Here is a 17,463-nt window from a genome sequence, read left to right on the forward strand (position 1 = left end):
GTAAAAATGGTGCCATTTTTGTGGGCATCTTTACAAGGCTGTGCTTGCACCATGTAAATCGTTATGACTGCATAAACCTAGTCCAGCTGGACTCATTCCCTGAGGACACCACGCAAACCTGTATGAGCTTTCCAGTTGTGCAGTTCAGAGCTCAGGGACTGACAACTTGGAAAGTGTTACAGTTTTGCAAGCCTGCTTAAATGAGATTTTAGCAGGTGGTACCTTGTAAAGCCTTAGGGCTTTCTCAACCCAGCTTACAGTTCAGGCTGAAAGCTGGAAATCATTATCACCTCACCAGCTATGATGAACTGACCCAATACCATGCAAATCATTACCAACTCAGTTTACCATGGTGCTTGGACTGGCAACTTGAAAAGCATGAAGACCTCATTATCCATAGCTTCCTTAGTGGTAGTCTTGATCCAAGGACTTATTTGCAATGTGGGGTTTCATAGCCTTTCTTACTAAAACTTGGTTTTCCTTTTAAGAACAATTCTTTATTTTCTCCACACTGGGCACGATTTATCCAGCATTTATTTTTGTGCTGCAGACAGTGGTCTTCTGGGTTTGAAACATTTTGGTGACTTGATAGGTCTTGACATCTTTGTTGTTGCCATGGAAATGGAAAGAAATTCAAACTTGTAAGGAATTACCATCTAAAGAGATGATCAGGAAGAAGAGCAATTGGCAGAGATAGCGCTTTTTCAAAGGGTAGAGCAGAGATGGAAAAATAAAAAATTTCACAGCTCTTTCAAAAAAGAAGTAAATATTAGCCAAGGATAGGGAATGAAAAACACACAAGTGAATCTATTAGTTGGACTAAGATGGCGACTTGCTAATATACCTGTCAATTTGAATTGTACTTTTGAATGAAATCTCCTTACTTGTCTTTTTATGGACCTGACTGCAATTTGCTTCCTTAGTTGAACGTATTTTATATTAATTCTAGAATTCTGAGCATACAGAATCATAGAATAGTAGAGCTCGAAGGATGAGAAGGAAAAGTGTGTCCAACCCCCTGCTATTGCAGAAGACTGAGTTACACCATCCTATTCACATAGATGATATATTAGCAATGACTTTACAGATATTTCAACGGCAATTCTTATTGTATAAGTAGGTGATTTGCGTCTGTGTGTAATGAATTCCTTAAGACCACATTTTCTAATTATCCTCTCACAAAGCTTGTCACTACTTCAGCAACATGAGGCTTTACTTGTGGTAACTTTACATTCCATGGGAACAAGTGCTTTCCGCCACATGGTACAATTAGATTCACTTACCTGGCTCCTTTCCAAATCTATTGAGAAAAAGACAGGTTGCTTACCTGCACCTTTAAGTTTTGTGCATTCACACAAGCAGGTACACAGCCTGTATGTACGAATCCGCAAACGATCCAAGTGGATTTTTGAATCAATATCGTTACTGACATTGACCTGAGCATGCTGAGTGGGTATGAACAAACAAAACTACTTGAAGAACTACAGGTACAGGTAAGCAACCTGTCTTTCTTGTGACTCACACAGATAGGTGAGTAGCAAAATGCGTTTCCAGCAGCAGTTCATCCTCTTACTGTAACACCACAGAGAGAACAGAGTGGTCCACTATGGCTTGAGTCGAAAAAAGTCACTCTGGTTTGCCCAAAAAGTCTGTAATGGCTGAGGAAAGTCAATGGTTCCACCTGTGCAGAGCCCAAACACTACCTCCTCAAGGCTTTGCTCCACAAAATTGCCTGCAGCCTGCTTGAGACTTCACCTCTCCCATTCTGCAAGGGCTAGACAATGAGCACAGCTCTTCACTTCGTACCCTTTCCTAGGCTGAAAAAACACAAGGGGTGTAAGGACTGGGCCCACTTCTCCCAGAGTACAGCATTGCAAGAAAGAAAGTTCAGCCTCAGAAGGTGAACTATTGGAAAGCAAGGAGGGTGTGGGGGAAAGAGTATGAGTTAATCGACCCTGAGATCCATCATCAAGCCAAATGAGCCAACCAAATTAACAGGTGGCGTTCCCACTGGTTAGTCCTCAAGCAGCATGAGCCTCTTTGGTGGTGGAGCCAGGCCTTTTGGCGAATGAAAGCAGGAAGGAATCTTATATTGCATTTTGCATAGCATTTATACCCTACCTTTCTTCCTTCAGCAAGGAACCCAAGGCATCTTGTTCTGGAATCAACTTCTGACATGTGCAGAAGCTTCTCCCTTAAACCAGAAGGACTGTTACTTTGATTTACATTACTTGTTAACAATTTCTATATTACTTGGTTTAACAGAAGCCAGTTTAGCTCAAATAAAGGCTGAGCTTTTAGAAGGATCTCAACTTAATCTGCTGGAAGAGGGACATGCCCTTGGTAAGGGGCTTCTCTACAGGAGGAATGCATTGTGCCCTCACGATCCCCTACAGAGGTTTATGGGGCCTTTTCATGGCATCCCACTTCAGGGCCTTTCCCATGTTTTCCAGCTATTTGCATTGTTTTTAGAGCAAGTTAAGTCAGCTACAAATACTTAAATTGAAACAAAAGCTGGTGAACTGTCCCCAAAGTCCCACTATTCTTCAGCTATATCATTGCTGTTTAATAGAGAAATGCAAACCCCAAGACTCGATTCCTCAGCTCCCTCGCAAAGGACACATTTCTCTGCTCAAACTTTTAACAATCCAGCAAGTTAAAAAGAGCCAATAATGGATACATCTATAATCATGTATTTCTTCCAGATTCTGGGGAAAACAACTGATGTACTTTTCCAGTCTTGTCAAAGAGGTGTGTCTTTCATTGCTTCTCTGCAACTCTGAGCAGTGGCTTTAACATTATCACGGTTTTTCTGCCCTGTGAAAAACTGTGGGACTGACTGCAGGCAGAACTATGCCAGACAAGCAACAAGGCACTGAAACCTGAATCATCATTCCATCCTCCCCATCTGGATTTGGGCCGGAAAGACGAAGGCACAAAACAACGTGTTATCTTGCGACAAGAGGATTGCTAAACATGCGGCACATCAGCCAAAGCTTCCAACTTTATGCAAAAGTTTTAATGTTAGTCTTGGACAGGCAGTTTAACAAAATCAGTGAATACGTGTGCACACACATACGTATGTCCATATGTATATTCCAGATAGAAGTTATAGAAAAATCAGTCTTCCACATACTTCATCCACAAGTACATTGTGAGAAATGACTTATTTGTCTCCATAGCAATTTTGAAAACTTTAGGTTAGAGAAACTGATGCACGCAGAGCAGTGAGTAATCTGAGCCATTCTGAATGCATGTAGCTATTATTAAGCCTCGGTCTGAAAAGCCATCTGTTATGCAAACAATGAACAATTATCTTGTTCATGACTGGGGATAAGAACTGTTTGTAAAACATATTGTAAGCCCCAAAGAAAATTCTTTAGGTTACAAAGAAAGAAAGAAAGAAAGAGAGAGAGAGAGAGAGAGAGAGAGAGAGAGAGAGAGAGAGAGAGAGAGAAGCCCAGTCAAAAGTGAGAATTTTTTACCAAGAAAACTTGATTTGAAAGCAGTAACTTGCAAGTTCAGCTCGTTACAAAGGCCAGATGTTGAAAAACTAGTAAAGGGAAATGCACTTTGACCACTTTTCCTATTCCAGGAATAGCTTGCAAAGACTTAGCAATGACTAGGTAATTTTATCTATTATTCTCCTAATTAACTTTGTTTCATTACCTACTTTTTTTTTACAGACAGTAAGATTTTCTCTTTTATGTGCTTAGCTATGAGTTGAGAAAAGTGGTGTCCATCAAGACCAGAGCACAGTTAAATCAGTAAACATGTATTTATGAAACATCACCTCCAGAAGTCATAGTCATTTGATCAAGTGTTATGGTTCTACCTGATAACCTAATCCAACCTAGCTGATTCCCCATTTCAACAGCCATGTTAAGTACCCTCCTTTTACCTAAGACTTCTCTCTCCCCCCATCTCTGATCACAAAAACTTCTATGCTTGCCAATTCCCATCTTTTATTCCCTCGCCTCTCATAGTCTCTCACCCTAACTCCACCCACCATTCCATCTCACTTTCCTGATGTCAGTCATTCCTCTACCTATTTTTATTTATTTATGCATCTGTCTTAATGGTGGTGTGCCCTTTTCCAGGCTTCCTCCTGTCCAAAGTAACGTGCATGTATAATACACCCATGTGCAAAGAGGAAGAAAGACTATTAAATATATCAGGAGAGCTGAAGAAGGAAATTGTGTGGGTCAGACCCTGTACCAATTACTGGCTATTTTCCAGCCAGCTAACAATTGTAGCAATACAAAGGAAGTCTAGAAGATGACAATTTGAGAAACAGGTGAAAGAAATCGTCCAATTTGAAGATGATCAAAGAACAAGTACAGGGGAAGAAGTAATGATGGCTGGAAGATCAGAGACAAATGCCCTGTCTCAGAACTGGATTCCAAGGATTAATTGCACTGCAAAAGGTTGTTTGCTCCTCAGGTCAGCAAACTAGCTTAATTTGGGAACTTTAAAATGAATCTGAAAGTATCACCTAATGTGTCAAGCAAGGAAAATTATGTGTATGTAACAGAAGCAAATGATGGATTAATTAATTTGCTCAGGTTATATGTCCCTGCGGTTTCAAATACAAAACTTCGGTCAGCCTAGTGAAGGTTGTTTCGTGGATCTGGGTACTAAGTGTTAATCAAGGTTTTAAAAAACTACAGTTAACCTAGGATTAGCTCTCAGCTCTCCGATTTTAATCCAGAATCATCCAGAATCCCCCCCAAACGTCACAAACTAGCCTCCAACTGGGCCACTTGGAGGTCACATATTCAAAATGGTGTTGACAATTAACCCATGCTTTGCTCCCATTACCCACAACCAGACACTGGCCGATGGCCATGCAGTCTCCTCAGAGGAGGTCTGACTCCTGCCTGAACATCCTTCATCTCTATCTGCACCCTTCAAGTCATCTAGGAAGAAGGGGCAAGGAGATAGGTTGAATTGTGCTGAGATCGTTTTAACTGTAAGAACGATTTACCAATAGGGCAAGCCAGTTAAAATGGTGCAGAAGGAAACCCTGGAGTGCACATCTCATCATGACCGTCCCCACAGCCACTCCCCCAAGGAAGGTCCAGAAACACATGTCAACGAACCAGATCTAGCAGTTCACCTCTACCAGGAGCAAGTTTTTCATAAAGCTGATGAATCTTGCAATCGCCATTCAGGACCAAGCCTCCACCAGAGATATTGCTTTACAATAAGAGACAAAATTTATGCTCCCCAGCTGCTGTGAGAGTTCGAGCTCAGATGGAGCATGGAAATCTGAGGGGCTGGCAGATGCCATCAGCATTCCTGCTAACCAACACATGCCAAGGCTGTATCCCTGGGAGCACTGGCTCCTCTGAACCCTTGGCCACCCAAGAAGAGTTGTCTTCTGTAAATCATGATTCCAATGATCACCTCCCAACCTTCTCCAACCTCCAGATGTTGGATTATGGCCCACACCAGTCCCAACCAGCACGGTCAATGGCGTCAATGGCATGGTCAATAATCCAACAGAAATGCTGAGAGTCCTAATCCAAAACATCTGGAGGGCAGCTTTGGAAAGGCCCTTCACAGGCCTGTTATAAGGCTCATACCTTTACCTTTTCCTACTCCTCACCTTTCTTGAACTTTCACTCTTCCTATCAGCACATGCTTGCACCAGTGGTGGGGGGGGGGGCGGCACTCCTTCGGAGTAGTCCTTATCATCTGGCCACTCATGTAAAAACTAATAATACCACTTTGTCAATGTCACAGTATGTGGGGCTGATCACAATGGAAGAGATGCAGGTAAGTGATGCCCTTGAGGGGAGTAGCCTCATTGTTAGCTGAGTAGCTGTGTGGGGCAGAAGCTAGTTTGACTAATATTTTTTTGGAGTTCTCCTGTGGCAAAGACAACTATCTATGATTTTGAGAGCTATTTTCTCTACACTTCTAACACCATGATGGAACAGGAAACAATATCTGTGACTTCCACATAGGGTAGGAATCAGGTAAGCTGGTATGGTATGGATGTGTGTGGCTAGATATGTCCTATGTGATAAAATAAGAAATTAGGAAAGCCACTCAAGTCCTCAGACATTTAGCTTCAAAAGGCAGTTGGGCAGAAAGAGTTTCATTGGCTGCTGGTTTCCGTGTTCAACTCAAAGAGCTAGTTTTGATGCTTAAATCCCTGGAGTCTCAGATCAGCAAATTCTCATTATAAAAAGTATCATAAGTGTAATCACAAGCACTAATCAATACACTTGATTAAGAAGAGAAAGAGATAATCCAAAATACCCAGAGCAAAAGACTTTAAAAAGATCCAAATATGTTTTCACCAAAAATTGTATGGTCACCAGGATGATTTGAACAATTGTACAGTAAACTATTTAACCTAATGTACATTCCACTAAAATGAAGCTTATAACAGCCATTCCTGCTCCTTTCTTTGCCTATTAAAGAATACTTTCAAGAAATATTCTAATACAGCTGAGTATATGATGTTTTCCTATGCAGTACTAGCACGCGAGTTTTTATGTGGGATTTTCACCAATTATATATGTTGCTGTTGGGTGCCCTCAAGTCATCTGATTTATGGCAACCTTGTAAATGAATGTCCTTCTCTTGACTGTCTTCCTCAGCTTTTTTAAACTCAAAACTCTGTCTTTCTTTATGGAAACAATCTATATTACAGTTGGACTTTCTCTTCTTATTCTTCCCTTGACTCTACCTTCTCCAGTGAATCTTGCCTTATCATGATGTGCCCAAAGTACAACAATTTCAGTTTTGTCATCTTTGCTTCCAGGGAAAGTTCTGGCTTGATTTGATCTAGAATCTAGAAAGTGTTCACCTTTCTTTTGGCCCAGGTTATTTGTAAGACTTTCCTCCAGCACGATGTTTCAAATGTATTTTTTTCCTGTTCGCTTTCTTCTTTTACTTTCATGCCCATACATAATGATTGGGAATACAATATTGTGGATGATCTTGGCCTTTAACTTCAGTATATATAATAGATGCAATGTTTGCAATACATTTTCCTTTACAAGCTTTTATTTTGAAAAACAGAAAACATCAGGATCATTTGATTAAGATTTCATTAACATTTTCTGTGTTAAAGTTTTGGACTTTCCCTCTTCTTTCCTATTCAGTTCTCAGCTGTATCTCCTCAAGACCTAGTTCATTCCCTCAGAAACTTGGGGAGGAGGGGTTGTTTCAGAAAGCTTATGATGATGCATGATGATAATGGTTAAGACTGTATCTTATTTTGTGGATTTGGGCTGCTTAGTTGGACTTCGTTGCCACCAAATGCCCAGCTAAATTAAAATGAAAAATTAAAATCAATTCATAGAGGAGAAATAGGAAGATACTTAAGTAATTAAGATATAAAAAATGGCAGCTAGCATCAGATCAGTTGAATCAGGTGCTTCAACAAAGGGGATGACCAAGGCTTTGTTGGACTGATACCATGCAAGTCAATCATTATGACCTCATCAAGAGGGCTGAGCTGTGAATTTCCCTAGTGGTGGTCTCACATTTGTAATGACAGTCCTGAACAGCACCCAGAGCTGCCACTAGTAATATTTATATGCCCAGTTCTGAATTATCCTCCTTCCTCTTCACTCAGAGGGTCATTTACCAAGCATCTATCGCTGGGGTGCAAATCACGTTCTTCCAAATCGTGAAACATTTCAGCGACTCGACTGAACTTGACATCCTCATGATGGTCACAGAAATTGAAAGAAAATTACATAAGAAATCCATATGGATAAGCAATTAGATTGTACAGACAGGGTAACTGGGAAGAAAAGCAACCAGATTTTATTATTTATCAATTTCCCATGGCTTTAAGTAGAGGCTGAAAGAAGCAGATCACATAGCGCTCCCAAAAATGCTTTTGTAAAAGAAAGTTACAGTTACAATAATTATTGGGAATGAAACAACTGACGCTGTCCTGTTGGTGGGACTGAGGTGGTGTCATTAGATTCAGTATTGGTTTGAGATGGTATCTCTGAAAGGGGTTTGATTGATTTATATGTGGATTGTTTACTGGGTGGGATTTTAAAACCAATCATGAGCTGATTCTGTTAAAACTATATAAAGATAATGATGGAAAGGTGTTGGTTTGGAACCTAACTCAGTTTCAGTGAATGGAAAAGGCTCTTGTATTCAATGTGTTGCTACCACATCAACACTATATTCTGCAAGAATGTTAATATGTTTTCTATGTGTTCATTCTTTAGCGTTGTCTATTGCCTAGTCTCTTTCTGTGTTTTCCTGGCAATTATGATATGTGTGGTCTCTTATTTTTGCCTCCTTTCCTGTGTCTGCAGTCACAGAAAAATTCCCATTTATTCAAGTGAAATGTACAAGTCCACCTTCATTAGGTTAACCAGAACAACCGGCTGTTTCTTAGGAATAGCTTGGAATCCCTATCTTGTCTAAACCAGATTTCTATTCAAACCTGGCCAAATTAAAAAGAAACACATTCCCTTCTGTCTGCAGACAGAACAGCAACAAGGCATGTTTTAAATCCCCACTTAAAGATAGTTTCTTTAAAGCAGGAGTGCACAACCTGTGGCCCTAGAGTCTTGTGCAGGTTTCTTAAATTTTGAAAGCCCTCTGCATGGGTTTGCACTGCTGGCAAGAGCTATCTGTCCTTTCTCTAATAGCTTGCTGCTTGGGAAAGAAGAGGCAGGGGATGATTCTCTTGCTTCTGGCTCTGGCTCTGCCCACCTGACAAGGTTTGCCTCGTCCATCATGGAATATGATCTGTCAACAAAGAGAATCCACCCTAGTGCCATTTTAGGGAATGTACAACCTGGCTTGATCCATGTTTCCTCACAAGAACATGCAATGAATGTTTCATTGCATTCGGTCACCCTAGCCACACATAAATGCACAGAAGACTGCAGCCTCATGAAAGATATCGATATAGAAGCTAAACAGCACTGGGGAAAGACAATGCCCGGTGGCACCCATAGCCAGAAGGCGGAAGAACCCTTCCCCAACACCACTCTCTAAATCCAATCCAGTACATAGGAATGGAACTGCTGACATAACAGTGTTCCCGATACTCATCCCAGGGATCTGGTCCAGGAGAATCGCATGGTTGATTCCCTAGAGAGATCAAGTAAGAGAAGGAAAGTTAGAATCTTCTTTTCTTTGTCTTGATAAAGGTGATCAAGAGAGACCGAGTCCCCAAAACCACATTTGGAACAGGATAATTGGTCTCACACAACCCTGTTGACAGTTGCCTCACCACAACCTTCTCAATCACCTTCCCGAAAAATGAGGGTAGCTGTGATTAGATGATAGCTATCACAACTCCTTGAGTCCAAAGGGGGCTTCTTCAAGAGTGCACGGGTATCTCCCTCAGGTTCCATTCCTTCATACACACTGCATTAATCACACCCTGGACCCACCTGGCCATGCCCTCACCAGCACTCCTTAAGTAGGAACAAGGATGGAGAAGACTCTCAACAAGGTACGTATCCCATTAAGTACTGTGCCAGGCATTACTACCCTGGCAGGAGAAGACAGCCCATAGACATGCCAAACCAACTTGTATGCTGCAGGCCGGACCAGGTGGCTTTCCCATTACAGTTCAGCCCTATAGTTTAACACTGAGAGCAGAGATAGTGCAGAGACCAAGAAACCCAAATTCAAATCACACCGTACCCATGAATAAAACAGACTGGCTGTTCACTCTCATCTTTCTCCATTCTCTATATCTGCAATATGAGGACACTTTTACTGGTTTCTTCCAGGCTTTTTGTCAGGATTACTGGAATACAGTATTTTAAGTGATTAAAATGAACCCTTCCCCCAAATAGTTGCAATAGAACAAGTTTGTCCTCTGTGATACATTCCACAGGACACATGGAAGCATCTTCTCAGTCCCTTATCCCTTATTGGGTTCATTTTGCTAGTTGATAAAAACAATATTTTTGGATTATAAGAAATCTAGGAAGTACCTGCTGAGATCTTCTTCTGATTGCTTCCTCTCTTCAACTTGCTAAGACAGTCTCAAGCGAACTGCTCCGTTTGTTCCTTTTGGTCACTTCAGTTGTTGAATGATGGTGATGTGATCCATGTTGGTTGTTGAATTATGTATCAATGAAACATCTAAATTCTGCTTAGATATAACTTTTTCTCTTCTTGAAACAGGAAGCCTTGGTATTTGCTGTTTCATTTATCCTGTGGTTGCTTTTTAATTTTTTTTGGCAAAGTATCAAATAGCAAGAGCTCTCTGGGTGTAAATATGCTAAGGCAATGGAGAAGGCCATCTATCTTGGTAAGAAGCTCGTCCATCAAGTGCAGTTTCACTAAAATCAATACAATAAAAGGTTATTTGCAAGAGCCACACAGACGCTTCCCAATTTTTAATCCATTAATAACTTGATATCGCCCATAATTATTGTTAACACCCTTAATTCCAATATATATATACAGAGCTTTTCCATCAGCAGAAAGTCAATTTGTTAATACAATGGGCAATTGTCTATACAGCAATTGCCTTCACAAAAGGGGCAGTAAACCTTGTTTATTAAAACTAAATAATAAACTATCCATTCCAGAACTGGTGAATGCTGGCACAAAGCAGTAAACAGCTCCTAAAACATGTTTGTCCAAATAACATTTCAATTTCATCCCCATTGTTATCAATTCAATTACTTTTTCTATATTAAGTACATGCAATGATGACATGCATACAATGCATTTAATGACTTTTCCTCTCTTTCATCTCCTTCATCCAACAGGGAACCTTTCAAAATGTCATTAGGTTCGCAAGTTGTGTGGCTGTTTCGTGGGCTGCCCACTTAACTTGAGGAAGCTTGTTTAATCAGAGAATTCATGTGGGATGTTGAAAAGACAACGGAACCTGAGAGCTTTTGGGGTAAGAGCATTTCAGCAACTGGACTGGTAGCAAATTCAGAACCAGTAAGAAAAACTATGAGGGATGGGGAGAAATAGCCAACATCTCTCTAGTTATTGCAATACAATTCACTTATGAAACCCCTAACATCACTGTTAATCTTGTTTAACCTGTGCATCCCAAATGCCAACACTGGCATTCAGGGGAACCCTGGTAACAGGTGAAAAGCCCAGTGAAGCAGCTCCAGAATGGGCACCAGCTGCCACAAGTGAGAGTAAAACAAACCCAATCTCCTCAGTGCCCAAGTGCTTTTGGTCCCTTGGGAATGACTGGCTGAGAATCCCACCGGGGTCTCCTGTGCTAAACTTCTTTGGAGGTACCTTAGAGGAACACAGCTAGTTTACAGGTTCTGATCCGCATGTTACATGCATCCTGGCTGTTAGTATGGCCAGCAATGTGTGTGTCCCCTTACAGGCCTCCACCCTTTCACCCCCAAAGCATACAGTTCGGGTTTTGGTGGAAACAGGCTAACTGACTGATTCGGGATTCTGGAAAAAGTACAAAATGAGAAAAATTTTGGTCAGATTCAGAGTACAAAGTAATGAGCCATTGGAAGTCACAAGGCAGTGGCAAATGACAACTAGCTACCACAACCCTGAGCGAGCTGCCCACCTGGTTCTTTGAAGACCATGATTTCTATAGCAAAGTTCTGTTGCTGCCTGTGTCAGGTCTTCCCCCCACCCATTTTGGGAAAGCTACAACCAGGCACCTGTGCTGAAGAAAAGCCTTGGTACAATCTCCTTGGATGGCTGTACCAAGTTCTACTTTCTTGAAGAGATGCTCGTAGCATCAGTACTAAGACAGAACTACCCTCAACTTACTTTTCCAGTGGAATATAACTTCTTCTGTCCTTCCCCCTTGCTTGAGTAGCTATTCCAGAATATCCTGCTCTTTGTCTGCTTTCCAGTAATTGTTCTTCCCTAGGTCTAAGATAGACTTTAGAAGGTTCTTCATTGTTTAGGCCCCTGGACAGTTTACTATTCAATAAGTGGAGATGCTTCACCTTGAGGTGAGCTAACCCAAGGCATCTGCACTGCAATGCCACCATCCAGATGACGTGAACTTTAGCTTTATCAAAAACCTGCAACTGATTGCAAAAGGCAGGTTTCTTTTTCTTAAACCTGGGTAAGATAGAGTCAGCATGGACTGGCTGAATGGGCTACTTGGTACTGACCAAAGCACTTCAATTGTATCTGTGTGAGTGAGTCAAGATTTATGTAGCAATTGTGGTTTTAAAGGGCATGAATGCAATAGGATTCTCTTTTCTTATTTTTATTACTGTGTTACATATTTTGTATCCACTATTGGAGACAACAGAATATAAGTATTTTGAGCAAGTAAGCAATAAAAATACAAAGGTATTGACATAATGAAGGAAACACTACCCATACACACACTACAAAAGTTTAACAGAAATTATGTTTACAATGAGAAGCAGAACAGTCCAAATGTGGTGTAACTTGTCTTTCCCAATCAACTTCACTTTGGAGGTGAAGTCCAAATTATAACACTTTTTAGCTTTTATGCCTGTGGGAGAATAACTGTTTTTTTCCCTATAGAGAACCTTCTCCCTTAATTTAATTTTTATCTGCCCCCATTCTCTCAATTTTGGACCTCTGGAACAGGATAGTAGGAAGGAAAATCGAATACAGGAAAGAAATAGAAGAGCAGAAGAGTATGTCAACTGGTAAACCTTCAGTGATTGGGATAGAAAATTCAAAATAAAAAACCCAAGGGGAAGTCAGGAGAAAGCCAAGCCTGCAACCCAGCTGCAACTCAGGCCAAAAACTCCAGGGAGAGAGCAGTGAAAGTGTAAAAACTGCTGAAGGGGAAGGGTTTGCAAGGGGTGTTGTATCAGGTAAAAAGGTCAAGAGAACACAGCATAGGAAGAAAAATTTGGAAAATTCCTGGGGAGTGCTGTTAAGAGTAATTTTGTTACTGAGGAGAACCTTGGGCTAAAAGTTTCTCTCACTGGTGCTACTGGTTGAGAGTACTAGCTTCCATGTTGTTGTTGTTGTTAGTCGCGAAGTCATGTCTGACCCATCGCAACCCCATGGACAACTTCCATACATGGTGTCTAACCATACAGATTGCTAATATCACGCCAACAGCAGAAGCCCAATCAGACAGCACAGAGAATCACAGAAGAGTAGAGCTGGAAGGGGCCATGAAGGCGATCAGGTCCAACCCCCTGCTCTTGCAGACACCAAGTTACACCATCCCACTCAGATGGCTGTCAAGGAATGAAAAGGATGAAAGGGCCAAGAGTGACTAAGCTAAGAATCTCCAAGGCCCAGTTTGCTGTAGCAATATACAATAGTAGGATTTTTGTCCAGTGCAGAGTATTGAGAAACACTGATTTAGTTTATTCCATTACCCTGAACTAAAATAACAATGTACTAAGTAGTTTTGATGACTAAAAATGTATGTATCATGCAAAGGTTGTAGAAAAGGCGTATTTCACTGCCTCCATTGCATCCTTGAGGAGCCATCCAGCAGAACTTGTCTGGGTGGCATAGGACTACTAACATCTACCCCAAGCAAGGTGATGCTGCAGCCCACAGAGGCTTCTGCAAGGTGCCTTGGAGACAAAATTGCTCACCTCCATGATGCTGTTACAGCAGGTGTTTTGCACACCATCTTATCCCATTTGGTGAGATCAGTTTCAGCTTCTGAGGCCTGAGGGTGCAGGCCAGATGCTTATAGCAACTTAACCTACCACATGTAGTTTTCTTCCTTATCCATCCTTGCTTATTACAGCCAGCTGAGTGGGTGCAACTGGGAGAGTGCAGGCAGGTCTGAATACATCACTGCATGCGGGCGGACGCCAAAGAAACAGATATAACCACTCCTGGAAAAAACCCCTTTATGGATCATGAGATCAAATGCTGTTTCAATGGAAAGTGCTTGAGAAAAGTTGGCACCTCAGCAGTGGGACACTGATACTCTATACCTATTCCAGCCTGGCTATGGAATGGAATCAAACCTTGATTGCCCTGAAGGATGAGCTTTACCAGGAGAGGGAAAGGAAGAATGCATCCCCGCCACTCATTTCCAGTGGCTTTTGATACCATTATTTGGTATCCACCGGGATCGCTTCTGTGGATAAAGGGCTGGGAACAGTTTTGTAGTGTTTCCACTCCTATTTACAGAGCAGGACCCAGAGAAGCATTGGAAACGGTATAGCAGTCCCGTGTCAACATGTCATTTTACCTCCACCGAGTGTGGTCATTAGGGGAGTTGGGGTGAGGTGTCATCAATACATTGATGGTACCCAACTTTATTTCTCCATTACATCTGAATCAGGAAAGGCCATGTACAACCTGGATCAGTGCTTGAACACAGGGCTGAGTTATGTAAGGATCAGTAAGCTGATCTGAATCTTGGCAAAACAGTGCCACTGTGGGTAAGTGGGGTTGCACTCCCCCTGGAAGACTAAGCTGGCAGTTTGGGCATGCTCCTTGGAGGCCCAAGCGATCCATCATATTCATGTCCACCTACCACAGGGTTACTGTTACAAATGTAAGAATAACCACCATGAGATAATTTACTCCCCTTGGCACTCCTAATAATGCTCTGAGAGTTGTCAAGCCATACTAGTTTAATTTTCCTCTTAACAGTGACGTGCCGTTAACATGCTCTACGTGGGGCTGCCCTTGAAGACAGTCCAGATACTTCAGATAGTGCAAAACAGAGCTGCCAGGATGTTGTCGGGGACCAGTCATTATTCTCACCTAATTCCGGTCCTCCATCAGCTCCACTAGCTTCCCACTGAAGTCCGGACCCAATTTAAGGTGCAGGTTATGACCTATAAAGCCCTAAATGGCTTGGGAACAGGATATCTAAAGGAACGTCTTTTTCCCTATAAGCCCTCCTGCCCTGTAAGATCTGTAGCAGAGGCCCTCATCCAGGAACCCTCCTTGAAGGAGATCAGGAGACAGAATACTTGGAGGGCTTTCTCTGTGGTGGCACCCCAGCTATGGAATGCACTCCCTAGAGAGGTCCACCTGGCACCGTCACTATATGCTTTTTGGCCAGGTTAAGACCTTTTTATTCAACCAATATTTTAATGTTAATAATTTTAATTATAATTATTTTTATCTGTTTAACTTATTTTAATAATCAATCTTATTTATCTCAGTCATGGGATGCCCAATTTATTATTGTTTGGGGTATGTATTTATGGATTTTATCGTAAGCTGTCCAGAGATGACAGTGATGGAAAAATATCATAAATAAATAAATAAATAAATAGGTATAGCTTGTTTTGCAGTGACGTGACATTCTTATCCAATTCTTCTGCAGATGACAGACCATATCTCTTTAATTTTGCTCTGAATGTTCTGGAAGCACCACTAAGTGCAAGTCTCCTACACTGCATTACAACACTTCACTTCTATGCACTGTAGTGTGTTTCCTCCCTGGCCTCTCACACTTCTTGGCATTTCATTGAAGGCACCAGCTGGCACCACTGATTCTGAGAGACTGGGAGGCTTGAATAAGACCTGGAACATCTTGGGGATTCTTCATGTGCAAGGAAAAAGGATAATTATTCAACCAGTTGCTTTCCTAGTAAGACAGATGTTAATGTAACTCTCCTGATGGATGAGTCTAACTCAGGGTTCAGACTGAATTCATGCTTGCAGGACCTCCTTTCTTTTGTATTAGAACCCCGACATCCACCCACCAGAAGCTTGTGCAAAGACAAGCATTTAGAACTAAATATTCATTTTGAGTATCAGAAGTCATGCGAAATCCCATTCCTAGTTCTCCCACCCTTTCAATGCAACAGCATATTTGAGGGTCAAGACTTGCTGCTAAATATTTTCACATCAGAAATCCTTGCTGATCTACTGCTAAATCTGCCAGATCCACAGCTACCTCTCATCTAACCCTGACCTGACACACAGCACCTAATCTACAAACCTCATGTGATATTTGAGCGACGGATGGAGAAACTGGCATTTTCTCTGTATGCCATTTTACAGAAAGCCAGGAAATTATCAATGGAAGTAGACGAGGGAAAAGTTATGACTGTTTCAAATTTCTTAGAAAATCTTAACTATCTGACCTTAGAAATAGGCAAAGGTTTACTTAAATTTAGTCCTTTAAGACTTAATGACAAGGATCCTGGCAATAGCCATCCACTGTATGCAATATTTCAATCATACTTGAATAGAGCACCAAGTATCATGTACTCCACTCAAATAAGTACTTCTGTGACAGAAACAGCCTTCATTAAATGGAAAGCATGGCTATGGCTCAGCATGCAGCCATCAGGATGTAGAATGACGACGTGTATCTCACCTGCCTTCACCAGCAACTCCATCTAAGGTAGGAACAACATTCTGACAATAGATTGAATTATACCTAAATTCATTGAAGTTACCCTACCTTTTGCTAGATGTGCTCACAGTTATGGAAAAAATGAGCGAATATATTTTTTCATACAGGGGTGGGAGTGAGTCTACTTTTAATATGAAAAGGAACCCTTCTGCACTGTTGTCACATGCTGTCACCTCCATCTGAATGGTGACCCTATGAAGGGATGGCCCTCCAAAATGTCCATTCCTTGACAGCCCTGCTCAACTCATGGGAACCCTTCCTGAGGCTACCCACACCCCGCCCCCTCCGAGCTCACTTCCATCTGTGAACTGTAAGCCGCCCCGAGGCTTTTTGCGAATGGGGCAGCATAAAAATGTTCTAAATAAAATAATAATAAAAATAAATAAACTGTTTAAAAGAGTAAAGCACAGCAAGGCAAGGTGAGGGAAGCATACAGATTTTGCTGCCTTCCCCAGGGCACTCATTTTGAAGTAGTGTATCTGGAATAAGCAGCAGATAAAGCAAGATGTTTTTATAGCAATAATATGGCACAGGTTTCTTGAAGGGAAAGAATACACTATTACAGCTGATGTCTTCTCCCGATTACAGATATGCCTTTAGCAACTTCTATCAGAATAGTCTAAAAGTGTTGTTCCTATTTATTTTGTACATCATCCAACACACCTCTTTTCTGTTCCTGGCATTGGTTTCTTCTTTCATTTTTAATTAGCTGAACTATTTAATATTATTTTGCCATTCTCTTGCCCTATTCCATCTTTATCATTCCCTTGTTCTTGTTCTTATGACTTCAGCTTTCCACATAATTGCACTAGATTCCTAGAATTCTCACACCACTAGAATTCCCTTTAAGCCCTTTACTGCTTCATTTAAGAAGTTACTGAAATACCCATCTCAGTTTATTTTCATCTTTCTCCTTTTTTTTTTCTGCCTGTATGTTGAGTCTCTGCAGGCTGGGCTTGTCTTGTTTTTAGATGCACTTTTAAGAAAAAGGAATAGTAATTTGTACAAACCAGAACAAGCATCTTCTTGATACTGATGCCTTTCTTGGAACTGCTGGCTGTGACTGGCCACTATGGTTTTTGTTTGTCAGGATTATGTCATCTTAATGCCTGCCTTTTGCACTTACGTATGCTTTGATGATTGCATCTAGTGAAAAATGAAAGCTTGGTAGGTAAACACAACATGACAATAACTCAAACCTTAATCTA

General features: G+C 41.3%; 1 protein-coding gene across 2 annotated transcripts in view; it reads right to left on the reverse strand.

Moving 5' to 3' along the window:
• Positions 1-7,005: 7,005 nt before the first annotated feature.
• The window catches only part of NFX1 (nuclear transcription factor, X-box binding 1), a 60,676-nt gene continuing 50,218 nt past the window's right edge, over positions 7,006-17,463 (reverse strand). For both annotated transcript variants that reach the window (XR_006415967.1, XR_006415966.1), the window contains 2 exons: positions 9,948-10,298; positions 7,006-9,090 (listed from right to left, as the gene is read on the reverse strand). The gene's annotated coding sequence lies outside the window, so the exon portion shown is untranslated. The remainder of the gene's footprint in view (positions 9,091-9,947; positions 10,299-17,463) is intronic.

The sequence above is a fragment of the Varanus komodoensis genome, unplaced genomic scaffold (genome assembly GCF_004798865.1).
Source record: "Varanus komodoensis strain SLA01 unplaced genomic scaffold, ASM479886v1 scaffold40, whole genome shotgun sequence".
Taxonomy (NCBI): domain Eukaryota; kingdom Metazoa; phylum Chordata; class Lepidosauria; order Squamata; family Varanidae; genus Varanus; species Varanus komodoensis.